This window comes from Aphelocoma coerulescens, chromosome 7, assembly GCF_041296385.1.
Source record: "Aphelocoma coerulescens isolate FSJ_1873_10779 chromosome 7, UR_Acoe_1.0, whole genome shotgun sequence".
Taxonomy (NCBI): Eukaryota; Metazoa; Chordata; class Aves; order Passeriformes; family Corvidae; genus Aphelocoma; species Aphelocoma coerulescens.
The window spans coordinates 12506027-12518847 of record NC_091021.1 but is presented as its reverse complement, the minus strand read 5'-3'; the positions used below and the strand labels follow the sequence as shown (position 1 = coordinate 12518847).

At 39.7% G+C, this 12821-nt stretch overlaps 1 long non-coding RNA gene across 2 annotated transcripts in view; it reads right to left on the bottom strand.

The window, feature by feature from the left end:
- Window positions 1-4108: 4108 nt before the first annotated feature.
- Window positions 4109-12821, bottom strand: part of LOC138113631 (uncharacterized) — an 18066-nt gene continuing 9353 nt past the window's right edge. Inside the window, exons 3-4 of one of the 2 annotated variants that reach the window (XR_011152294.1) lie at window positions 10489-10657; window positions 4109-4675 (exon numbers count right to left, since the gene is read on the bottom strand). This is a non-coding gene — a long non-coding RNA (uncharacterized lncRNA). Of the gene's footprint in view, window positions 4676-10488; window positions 10658-12340; window positions 12412-12821 lie in introns of those variants that run through there. The other variant, XR_011152295.1, reaches the window with a different exon arrangement.

Below are 12821 nucleotides of genomic sequence, written 5' to 3'. Positions count from 1 at the left end.
ACATAAATCTTCACTTCATGCACATAATTTAAGCTGAAAATGCAGCTTGGAAGTAAATAAAGATGGCTTTTAATGTCTACATTTCATATGCAATGGTACCATTAAATAATCTATGATGGATGATATGGAAGTGTCATGACAGTTCACTGGGCATCAGTATCAGGGTCTACATGTTCTAGGTACTTACAGATTACAGATGGTCAGTTTGAGAACTTGTTACTGGATATGAAAGCTGAGGTGGGAGATTATGGGCTGAGTAATGTGAAGAGAAGATCTTGGTACTCTCCCTGCTTCAGCTTTTTTGCAGATAAATAGGACTAGTTTGGTAGATCAAGTTCCATATAAATGCCAGCTTCAGTTACAGACACGTTTTAGTGCTGGTATACCTGGAAAAAATCACAGGTTTTTAGTACTTTTTAAATGGCATTTGCTGTGAAGCTAGACATGCATTTTCTTTCATGCTTGTGGTTGTCCTGTTCCTGATTCAGTAATACTTTTGTATGCATAATTGCACTAAGCAGTTTTTTAAAGATTAAAATTTTTGTTTACAAAATGTCAGAATATGGGGTTTTCCTAAACTGTTTTATATAATTCAGTTCTTAAGGAAAGAGGGATTGCTATGATGATGTAGAATGACATGGCTTCTCTGCACATAGGTCCAGTTGCTTTTTTAAAATACTCTAAATACATTTGCTTCAGAAAACCAGAAGTAAAACAGCTTTGTTATTATCAGATCATCTTTTAAATTAAAATTTGTACAATGCTCTTTTTTGTAGGAAGGGTTCCCATTATCTCTGTTCTGCAAACTAAGGAACTGGGGTGCAGCTTACTGGGGTCACTGTGGAAGCTGAAAGTGGAGCTGAGAACTGAATCCAGATCCCTGGGGTTTGATGCTTGTACTCTAGTTGCTGCCCTGACTATCTTTGCTTTTAGCTGTTCACTTTCCTCTTCCAAATCTGTTTTTCTATGCTCATTTATATCAGCTTTTGAGCTGAAGCACTGCATTTGGTTCTCTTGAGACTGTGGAGGAGGGTTTTCTGCAAAATGCAGCTTTAGTAGGATGAAGCTCAAGGCAAAGATTGCTTTCTGTTCTGTAACCTTGTCCTAAAATACATCTCTTTATAGAGTGGCTGTGGAACCAGTGAAAAATTGATTTGACCTCTTTCTCAGACTTCTTGTGAAGCCTCAAAGAGCCTCAACAGAGCTGCTGGTCTAAAGTCATGTCTTTGCTGATAGAACTTGATAGAGCAGTAATAATGGACAAACTGTCCTCTCCCTCAAAGATTAGTATTGAGAGCTCTGTGCAAAATGAGAAGACACATGTGCTACACAGATGCACTAGTACCCTTTTTAAAGAAGTTCATTCTTGGGAATTACAGGTTGAAATAAAACCTGAATTTTGAAGTCAAGGAGCTTGAAAGATGGTCTGGAGTAAAGGTTTTAAAGCACTTGCAGTTTTGAAGGATACGACTGGAAATAAGGTTGGATTTCATATGTTTGAGAAAAACAAAGTATTTTTTTCCTCTTGCAATTTTTCTGTCTTTGCTTACTTGTATATTAGAAAAAAGTTGGTTTTAAGTGCTTTAAAAAAAGTGTTGGGAGAATAAAACCATCTTCACTGAGTCAGTTACGGAATAGAAGGTGGAAGCTAATACTTTATTTTGAATTGTGACAATATATTTAATAATCACTATGGTTATGTATAAAAGCTTTATTGAAAGGCACTTTTCAAAACTATCAGTTTTGAAAGATTTTCTCAAAACTGCTGTGCCTAAAGAATTTGTATATTCTCTTAAGTATAAACATGTCTGCGTGATCACCAGTTTGATAAAATTAGGGTTTTTTGATGTTAAATGAATAAATGTTGGCAGAATTTGGACTTCAATTAATATGTTAGATAATGCTAAAATGTGAATTCTGCCATTAATTTTGACTAGCCATCTATTGTTTTAAAAGTGCTACAATTGTTTACTAGTTTTTAGCTTTTCCTAGTTGAAACTGAAATTATTTAAGAATACCGTATTAAAATATTTGTGTTGACCTGTGCTGTGCATCTTTTGTGTGCACACTTGAATTATTGCTGTTCAGGGTAAATTTTCTTAAATGAGAAAATGAACCTCTGAAGCACTTTACAGAGACCAGTAGGAATTGTGCTGGATGTTTAAACTGGTTTTGGTTTGCTTTTAGAACCAGTACTTAATGCATACCTAATAAAGTTCACCTTCAATTTAGAGACTGCAAAAAGTGATTACTCTTCTCCATAGGAGACTCAACTGCAATATGAATTGAATCTACAAGTGTTACACTTTACTAGAAAATACTAGAGAAGCAAAAAAAAAAAGAGAATAACCTGATTTATAGGGAAGATAAGAACTTGCCTTGCTACAGTTTCTCTGTAGTCTTTTCCTTGCTAAATCTGAAATCTAGCCTCTTCTTACAGTAGCATGTTTATTGCAATTTATTGTTTTGGAGGATTCCTCCAGAAGTCAGCACGGAGGTCTTCATACATTTTTGTAACCTGGTGATTTCACTGTTTTATCTCTTAACACAAAATGGACCAAAGAATCTGGAATCTGGTACCTCTGGAGGTCTGTCTGGATTCATTTCTACTGGCTGATCAAACATGAATGCTTTTACTTCCTCTTGTTAATAGTCTACACAGACTAGTGCTGCAGCCTAGGAAAATAAAGTTGTGAAGGAGTAGCACATGTGCCAAAAGGTCTCTCGAGCCGGATTGGATCCTTGAATTTGAGTGCAGCTGAAAGAGCTCACTGCAGTGACCCATTCCTAGCACCAGGCATTTACTTACTCTTTTATACTCTTTTCAGGCCTAGCTTTTCAAACGGGTGAACATGAGAAAACACCCGTGGATGAGGAACATGTTGAGTGTGTTCCAGTCTGGTAGCTTCCCTTAGTCATGCTCCTTGGACTGCTGAGGTGGTTCCAGATTTGTTCTTTGCCTCCAAACAGTGTTAATAAAGTGGATGCAGAACAGAATTCCTTCTGGAGTTAGAAAGCCAGTGCATTGACTTGACACATACACACTTGGTGAGTTCATTACTGGTGCACTAGCATTTCTTTGATTTTGCCACAGTGCATAATGGTGCCTTCTGTAGCACTGAGGCTGGGCAGGAGCCTGGGCTGCCCCTAGAGTTGTCTTTGAGCAAGGTTTGCAATAGACTGGAAGAACATGTTGGCTTGTGCTGATACTTTCTTGTGGGCTAGCGTGTTCTCCTGTCACAACAGTAAGAGTAGAGCAAGTAGTAGGTGCTAATTGCTGCTCAGCTGTAGTTATTACTCAGCCTCTTATCCCTGGCAGTGTTTTGTGGCTCACAAATTGACCTAGGCTTCTCTTAAGAAGGACTGTTATGCAATTTGCAATGTTTTAATATGTACTGTGCAGCCTCCCAGTTCCTGTGTTCTGAGGTGCTGAAGGAAGTTGTGGAAGTATGCTGTGGAGACTGCTCTGGTGTAAAGGTAACCATAATTTCAGGTGTTCAGGGAAATCCAGTTGGGCTTCTTTTTGTAATATGTTATAAACACTAAAATAATTAGAGAATACAGCTGTATGTAAATTGCTGGTGCAATTTGGGGAAATACTGAAAAACTGGTTAAATGGTAAAAGAAGAGCATTGTGTCTTGGGGCTGGAATTGAAGGCAGTTTTAACTCCTGAGGTACCAGTGGTGCTCTCCAGTGTTAACTACACTGATGGAACTCCTACTACAGAGGTATTAACTTCACTCTTTAACTAATAGCTACATACCTGATTAAATTTAAAAGCTGTGCTTGTCTTCTGGCTTTGTCTAGGAGGTAGTCTAGCATCTTCTTCTTTCTTCATTTGCTCCTCAACCTTAGATGTTGCCTTTTCTCAGTTTTTTCCTTCATAATTCAGATGCTCTACTGCCATGTCAACCAGCTGCTGGCATTCTTCCTCTAATCACATTGCTCCTTCTTTTTGTCTGCATTTTTGTGCCTCTTAGAAACATCACCAACAACTATTAGTTGTTTATGTACTTTCTATTTAGGAAAGAACTTTTTTCATCAGTTACAGATAAAAAGAAAATTCTAATACTGATGTTACAATATTTAATATTGTCTCAGATTAATTTTTCTTAAATTGTAATCATATTTTTGTTCAAGCCTTTCTCTGCAACTATTTGTTAGAATCTATTTTCTTTTAGCTGTAGATACTGGGAGTCAGGCTTTCAGAGAAGATATGTAATGAAAACAAACGATCAGATGTAGCATGAGTGATGTTATTGCCAGCATCTTGCACATTGCATCGTAGCTAGGCTGTGGAATTTCTCTTTTCAGGCTGCAGGGACTGTGGCAGAGAGGACTATTGTTATCGATCTGTTTAACAGAGAAGCAGCTTTAGGTACTGCAAGTTTGGGACGTACTGTCACAGGAATTTCAAGGCAGACACACAGGCTATATCTTTACCAGAAATCATCCATTCGGATGAACTATCTGCTGCTAAAGTAAGCATTAGTCTTTCTATAGACCATCTGCTGCTCCATGTTCCTCTAGCTGTTGCTTCTTCTGAAACTGCAGAAGCTTCCTGTGGTAATCCTGCTGCTGCTGCCAAATCTGTTCTTGTGCTGTTTTCTCTAATTGTGACTTCTTTGCTGCCACCTCCTCCTCATGGCACCTCCACTCCTCTAGTTTCTGTTTCTGTAAACGAAAACGTAAATGATTATTAATTGCTATAGCAACCCTGGGTTTGCTGAGCATTTTTGCCAGAAGAGCAGATCCTAGCCCAAGGAGCTCAGCAGATTGCCAAAGCAAAGGGGGGAGAACTGAGAATAAAGGGAGAATGGGTGCTGATTAGTGATATGTAGCATATGTCTGGTTGGTTCTGCAAATGAATATTAAAAAAATTACTGTCTACTTTCCTTCACACTATTTGTAAGGGGGCAAAAACCTGCATTCCATTTTTCACATGTGCTTTTGAGAAGGATATGAGAGATATGGGTATGTGGCTTACATGGAACAAAGATTTGGAGACAAGGGAAGGAGGAGTACATAGGAACAGTTAGGAAAGTTCAGTAAGTAAGAGCTGGAAGAAAAAATTGGAATGCATCTTCGTGTAACAAGGACACAAACCCAGAACAAGAACCCGGGCTATGCAACAAATGAGGCAATGGAAAGCCTTGGCTGACATTTAAATGTAAGCAAAGTGACAGTAAAATGGGCTATTTTTGCAGGATTCACACTGAGAGCAGGGAGGATCAAAGAAAGCCAAGGAGGTTCATGAAGGAAAGGACTATTCTCCTTATTTGGGGAATGGGAAGTTAAGGAAAATAAAACTAAATGTCTTCTGTCTCACTTAGTGAGGTTCCAGGTATTTTCCAATAATCTTGGTGTTCTCAGTCCAGCAATTTGACTTGAATGCCTATTTGCTTTTCCTGAGATAAAGTTAAGCAGGGCATAGCACTAATTAAAAAAAAATATTATAAATCTTTCTTTTCAGACTTGTGATTGAAACATGCTACTTCTACTAATCGCGTTCTTGGGCATGCTTGTTTTCCCGGGAATGCTCTGCAGTGCGTTCAGGCGTTTCTAGATAGGCTGCAGCTCCTCGAGACCACCCGAGGAGGTCGCTGTTCTCCCCGGGAAATGCAGTTCCGATGAAAAATTACCAGATGGACGCGAAGCAACGAGATGGTGTCAAATGTACTGTTTTGTGTAAGCAGAACATTTCAAAAGGTGAATAGAAGTATTATAATTATATTGCACCAGAGCTTGTTTCTGATACTGATCGGTTTCCCAGAGTTTTGCCTCAAGTATTTGGTGGGGGGTTTTTTGTGGGGTTTGTTGTGTTTGGTTTTCATTTTTTCCTAAAGCTGTGTCAGCAGACGTAAAGAGCAAAAGTGCTCTTAATGTTTTTTTTTGTTTCTTTGTTTGTTTTGCTAATATAAAATGCTCATATCATTAAGGAATAACCTACATTGCTATGAGATCTTTATAACCATTTAGTTATAACAATGCTGAGGTTTTTGTCAGGGAAAATTCTCAGTAGTGGATTTAATGTCGTTTGGAAAGTGTGGAATATAATCTTCGTGAACTCACTGTAAGCTAGGTACAGTAAGTTGAAGACCTAAATTTGTTTAATGACTTTGATTCACTGATACTGATTATTTTCATTGTCAGCAAAGACTTTGAAAAGTCAGAATTCAGAATAATGATGAATGAATGAAAGTATTAGAAAAATGAAGTTAATTTAGTAGACACACATGCAATACTAAACTTAGGAAAAATCTAATATGCTGCTAAAAGATGGAACTTTATCTGTGCACATATTTGAGATTAAAAGGCTTGTGTTGTTATACTCTAGTTTGGAATTTGCCCGGGAGTGCTGGAGTAGTTTGCTGGCTTCTTCACACACTGTGTTGTTAGTCTTCTGTTATGTTAGAAGATGATTTGTTGTTATCTATGTTTTTTCATGCTGAAACATCGATAGGTGTGGATGCATGTGCCTGGCTTGCAAAAGAAAAGCAAAGACAACAATAGTTCTGTCATGTTGTTCCATTCAAATGTTCCCTTCTCAAATGAGAACATTATCCCCACTAACCACATCCTCTGTGCTCCTCTGTTGTTCCTTTTCCAGATCTGCCTTCACTTTTTTCATTTGTTCCTACTGCTCTTTTTCCATTTCTGTTCTTGCTCCTTCCTCCTCTTCTTATGTTGCCTTTCTGCCTTTTTTGTTCTCTTTCCTGTGCAGATATCTCTTCTTGCCATTTTTCAGGAGGAATCTGAACAAGAATGTCAACTTTAAGTGCATTATTAATTATATTCTGTAAACGATTATTTATCTATTATTAACTGAGATTTGAAATTTCTGAAAGATATATGCTCTATGTACTTATTAAAGTTGTTCTGACTTCTGTGGGAGTTTTCCAGTCACTGTGGCCAACAGCGCCTGTTTTCTCTATATGGTAAATGTTTTATGTCTATATATTTTTTTTCTTCCAGTAGATACTTGGCTTTGTGATATCTGATGACTCTTATGCTAATTTGCTAGTATTTAGTGTCCCAAAATGTTGCTACTTAAGCTGTATTCTTGAACCTCTGTCAACTTTATATTTCTCCCTGTATTTTTTCTAAATGTTTCTGTAGTTGTAGCAAGGGACAGGTACAGGGGTTTCCTCCAGCCTCAGAAAAGAGGACACTGAGGAAACAGGTATGGTCTAAAAAAGCATAAGCCTCTGTCAGCTGAATGGTCAGCTAGAAGATCACTGTGGTGAAATGGGAAAGCTACAGACAGCCTGTATTTCTGGAGTTCTAAACAAGGACTGAGGAAAACTTTTCCAGGGGATGTAGAGATTTAAGATGCATACCTGAACGGCCTCCTTACTTTGCTGTGTGGTGTCTCTTTTAAAGACGGCATTGGGGAGTGCTTCTGGGCTCCAGGTTTTCTGTGAGATGGGTCTTGGATATTTACAGTCCTGGAACGGTGGGTTTTGGGGCCCTTGCCTCAGTGGGCAGTGGGATGCATGGGCTGAGGGCTCTGCATGCCCCTGGGCTCCCTACCACACCTCTTCCCAGTGCTGCTGCCTTGGCCAACTGGCAGGAGAGCATCAAATTGGGGCAGGTGAGCAAACAGCCATGGATATCTGGTGTGAGGGAAATGCCATACCTGCCTGTGTGTGATGCTGAAGTACATAAAAAACCAACACAAATCCTGTTGCTAGTGAGGGTGAAGGAGAGGGGGAGTTACCTGAACTTGGCTATACCTGTGCTTGGGGTGAAAAATGATCTGGGGCAGCTCGGGAGCTCTTTTTGGCCTGGGGCAGCCCCAGGGGCAGGTCTTGTGTGGAGCAACGGCACCTGTGAGGCTGTGGGATCAGCTGAGTGGGAGCTGGGGATAGGGGCCCTCCGTGCCCTGCCCCGGGACAGAGCCCCTCTGCTGCCCCTCTGAGGGGGAGCGACAGGGTGGGGATGTGCTGAGGGAGCTGGGAGAGCTCCTGTGAGGAGAGGGAGCCTGGCTGTCCCTCCATGCTGGGCACAGGTGCCCTGAGGAGGCAGCAGCCATGTTGTGGTGGATGCTGGCGGCAGAGCTGCCTGGCTGCAGTAGCCACAAGGCTACTGGACACACTGGGTAAGTCTTTGTTCTCTTGTTTTATCCTCATTTCATGGGAGTTTCTTCAGCACATGTCCCTGCCAGCACCTGCAAGCACCATTTCTCATCTCCACGGCCCCTCTGCTCCCGCCTGCTGGTCTGTGGGAGCTGCTGGCTGGGGTGGCTGTTGGAGGCAAGATGGCCTGAGCCAGGGGAAAACTGGAATGCTGTGGATACTGTGGCAATTTGTTCCTTCAGGGAACAAACATTTCACTCTGGAGGTAAATCTGGTCTTTCTGTCAATTTTTTTTTTTTTTTTTTGTGTGGTGCAGGAAAGTGTCAGAACAAATTATAAATAGGACCAAAGTGTTGTGGTTTCATCTAAATCTCATAAGAGAATTTCCCCTATGATGTAACTTCGTGACTCTTCAAACCCATATTCTTGGTCTTTCTGCCCCTCTTCTGTTTCTTGCTCCACCTAAGTTAATCAAATACACCAAAATCTTATTTTGAATTTTCGTTTGTTATAGTCAAAAAAGGTGCATCAAGTGCATCATCAGGACTGTAGTGGACTGTAGACAGAAAAACTGGGGAGAAAATATTAAGACCTTGATGCAGACAACTGTTAACCTGGAACAGATGATCTTGTCCTAATCATCACTACTGATGCCTTGACTGCTCTCCTAAGGGCTTGACTGCTCTTGGCTGTCTGTCTACATTAAATGTTCCCAATTAACTTACCCTCTGCTGGGGACAAATGGTAGAAGGCCATGCTATCTAGCAGAGAGCAGCTGCAGTATGAAACAGGCGAGTTGTGAGCTTTGTGCTGCCTCTGACCTGCTGGTTAACTTGGTGCAAGCTTTCTCCATCTCTCACAGTCTGCTGCCTACAGTGCAAGGCCCAATAAAATCCAACTTGCTGCTTCCAGGTATGACCCTAATGTACGCAGGCATGCCTAAATAACCTCAAACCATATTTACTGTAAGTGCATGCTCTAGTACACATACTTAGGGGTATTCCAGTTTACAGGTGAGGTCTGGACAGAAAAAAAGTCTAGCCATTGTCTGCTTGTTAATACAATATATAATTCTTGACTTTTGATACAAAATAAAAAGAAAAAAAACCCCACCACTTCTGCTACTGTAAGTGTAGTTGAAATAATTTTGATTTGATGCTTGATGTATCATGTTTGAGGCTTAATAATAAATTAGTTTTAATAACAGTTGATTATTACCACTTTCAAAAAATACAAAATAATCTCTGAATACAAAAATTTTCCCTGGTCTTTTTTCTTGCAAGGAACTATCAAACAAAAGCATGGAAATAAAATTTGGCTTAAAATTGGGAAATAATGAGGGCTGGACCATCTCCTTCAATCTGTGTTGAAGAAATTGACTGTAACATATTAAGCCTTTATATGCCCTTGCTGTATCTCCCATTGAGATAACTAAAATGTACATGCAGTAATCTTCAACAAGATGGAGAGAGATCAGTTTCTTGTTAGTTAACCTTACCCTGAGTGCTTATGATATATGGTGATAAGAGGTATCAATTTATCTCCTTGCTAACAGTAAAAGCTGAAGTGGTTGTGCCAATTTGTTAGTTACATTGTAAGTTACTGATAAGAGAATATTCATCTCTTCAGGACTTGACCACAACTGCTGCAGTCCACTGTTGTACACTCACTGTGCTAGTGGGTCTGAAATTTCTGCATGAAACCTTAATCTGTGACATGAAGAGAACTTCAAGGGGTTTTTCGTATTCCCAATGATGTAGAATTGCTAAGGAAAAGATAAAGAAAATGGTTTTTCTCTATAAATTACAATTAAGGATTTATGCTGAGAGCTAAACCAATGACCACTGATTTGTGCAAAGAATTGCTGTTTGCCCTTTGAGAGTTGGTCTTTGTTTTGGCTGTTACCTGCTCTCAGTGTAACTGCTTCTGCAGTTCCTTCTGGTACCAGGGAGGCTGTGTACTGTGCACTGAGACCTCCTGGTTCACTTTAGCCCTAAGACCACTTGTTAGACCAACAACTGGGGGAAAAGTGATGGCATCTCAGAATATGCTTTGAGACAGAGCTTGTCCTCTGGTACTCCAGCTGTGTTTTTTCAGTGCTGCACGTCCTAGGGAGGGGTTATAAGGAACAGGGCTGTTCTACCATTAATCAGTAGTGTCTGTACTTGTATGTACACATACATCACTTAACAGTTGACTGTATACAATTTCTGCAAGTGAGTGATTGTTTTGCCACCTTAACTTTATCCTGATGGTACAAAGCAGAAAGACTCTGTACCACAAGCCAGACAGCACTTAGTGTTTTGCCATCAGTGTCTGAACCATGATTGAAACCAGTCTTTAACAGAAATAGATAGTCAAAGACATTACAGGGGAAGAGGCAGGAAGTTTTGCTGCCATAGGACTTACAAGATCAAAGCTGTTGTCAACTGGGTATTTTCTTTCCTGCTCTTCATTCAGTGGTAAGTCTCCTCTTGTATACTGCTTTTCAGAGTTACTTGTTTTTATTCCAAATGTCTCCTACATTTCCTGATGGCTGGGAGATCTCAACTGTTGTTCCAGATTCAAGCTCTATATCCTGTATTTAAAAAACCAAAAGATCAGACAGAGTAACAGTAAGATTAACAATCAAAATTTAGACTTCATTCCACTTAAGAAAAAGCTTAGGAAGGTGCAGAAACATCCCGAGGTTTTGTTTAACTCCTGCCTAAACCTCTCAACATGTTTTGCACATCTGTAAGCCCTGAAACTCTTCAGAATACTTTGTCAGTACCATCTAATGAACAACTTGTGTAATTGTAATGGCCTAGCAGGTAGCTGCTACTCTCTTTGGAGATCACTTGTCTCCTCCATTACTGAGGTGAGTTTCATTCTCTTTTGCTGCAATGAAGATGGAAAGACTCACTTGCAGGTGCTTTGCATATTAAGCAACAGTGACTATTTTAATAATTACAGTAATGGTGAATATTTTAATAATTACAGTTTCATTTCTGTAATAGTTATCATCCAAAGATCTTGAAGTATTTTAGAAATTTGTGGTCCGGTTTTTATTTTTAGTTTAGGAGAGAAGTGAAGCCATAGCTTTCAGTGACTTTAACAGCAGCAATTGTTCTGTTTCTCTAAAGAGCAAGCTACAAATATTGATGTTTCACACTTTAATTAATAAGTTCTGTATGAATGTTCTGTGAAGTCCTGTTTGGTGTGTATTTCCTGAATATAGCTCTAAGATGTATTTTTAAATCAATAGCATTGTTAAAAGAAAAATGAAAGGCTTTATTTTGCTTCTCCAGAGATGGCTCTGGGGAGACCTTAAAGCAGCCTTCCAGTACCTTAAGGGGCTTACAAGAGAGATGAAAAGGGACTTTTTACAGGGCATGTAGTGATAGGATAAGGGTGAACAGCTTCAAACTGAAAGAGGGGTAGGTTTAGATTTGATATTGGGAAGAAATTCTCTACTGTGAGGGTGGTGAGACACTGAAACAGGTTGCCCAGAAAAGTTGTGGATGCCCCATCCATAGAACTGTTCAAGGTCAGGTTGGATGGTGCTCTGAGTAATCTGATCCCATGGAAAGTGTCCCTGTCCATGGCAGGGGGGTTGAAACTGCCTGATCTTTAAGGTTCCTTCCAATCCAAGCCATTCCATTCCATGATTCTTGTCTTAAGGTGAATTGGTTTAGAGCAGGCAGTTAATTCTGAGAGGTGTGGACCTGAATGTAAGATTTTTTTATGAAGAGTTAGCACTCTTAGGGCATGTAGTGTGGTTCCTAGAGACATGGTTTACTGGTGGATTTGCTGTGTTAGGTTGATGGCTGCACTAAATGATCTTAATGTTCTTTTTCAACATAAACATTCTATGACTCTATGGTACATTGCTCTTTTTTTTTTTTTTTTTCCTCAGTCCTAATTTTAAGAGGTCTCAAAATGCCCTGTAAAGCAACTAGATGCTGTCACAGTCAAGTGTTTTAATCTGAGGACTCCTGACAGGGGATCTGTGTCTGACTGTAGAAATAGGAGGCAATGCCTGTCCCTTCTCCCTGTGAATATGGCCCTCAGAGGCATCTGTTGGTGGGGTACCATTGCTGAGAATTTCCATTCAGATACTTCACTGAATTAAGGCACTGTGATAAACAATAACTAAGCTAAGATGCCTGACTAGAAAAGGAACAAATGTAGTAGAAACCCGTGTCTTGTTTGCAGAAGTGAAAATGAAGTATAAAAACTTTGTCTCTGTGAAACTTTTATCTTTTTAGTAAAGTGTGTTGTATGGTCCAAGCAGGCTTCCAGTTATGCAATACTGCATTCAATTTTTTCCATCCATTTGCTTGTCTGAATCTGTAAAGGTGAAGATCAACTCTTGAGCAGGTTAGGCCAGACTCAGATTTGTGCAGAATAATTTTCTTTGCTGATCATCTGTGCTGCAGCTGTGGTTCAGTGTCATTGGCCTCAGTAAATAAGTAGCCAAACCATAGGATGAGAGAATAGGTCTAGCTCTAAATTTGATGCTGGGGGGGGGGGGGGGGAGGAGAAGGTTATTACGTTTAACTTTCTCACCCCAAAACGAAGTTGGAACTTGATGTTGCAGTCTCTTTGGCTTCAGTTATAGATTTTTGATAATCCTATCAAATTTAATTTTCCTTAATGTATAGGATGGTTAAAAGAATTATTTCACATATCTTAACAAGGATTAAATAAGGTTTAAGGTTAAAGACTTAGTAGAGGCAAAAGTGACAATAGTATGGCCA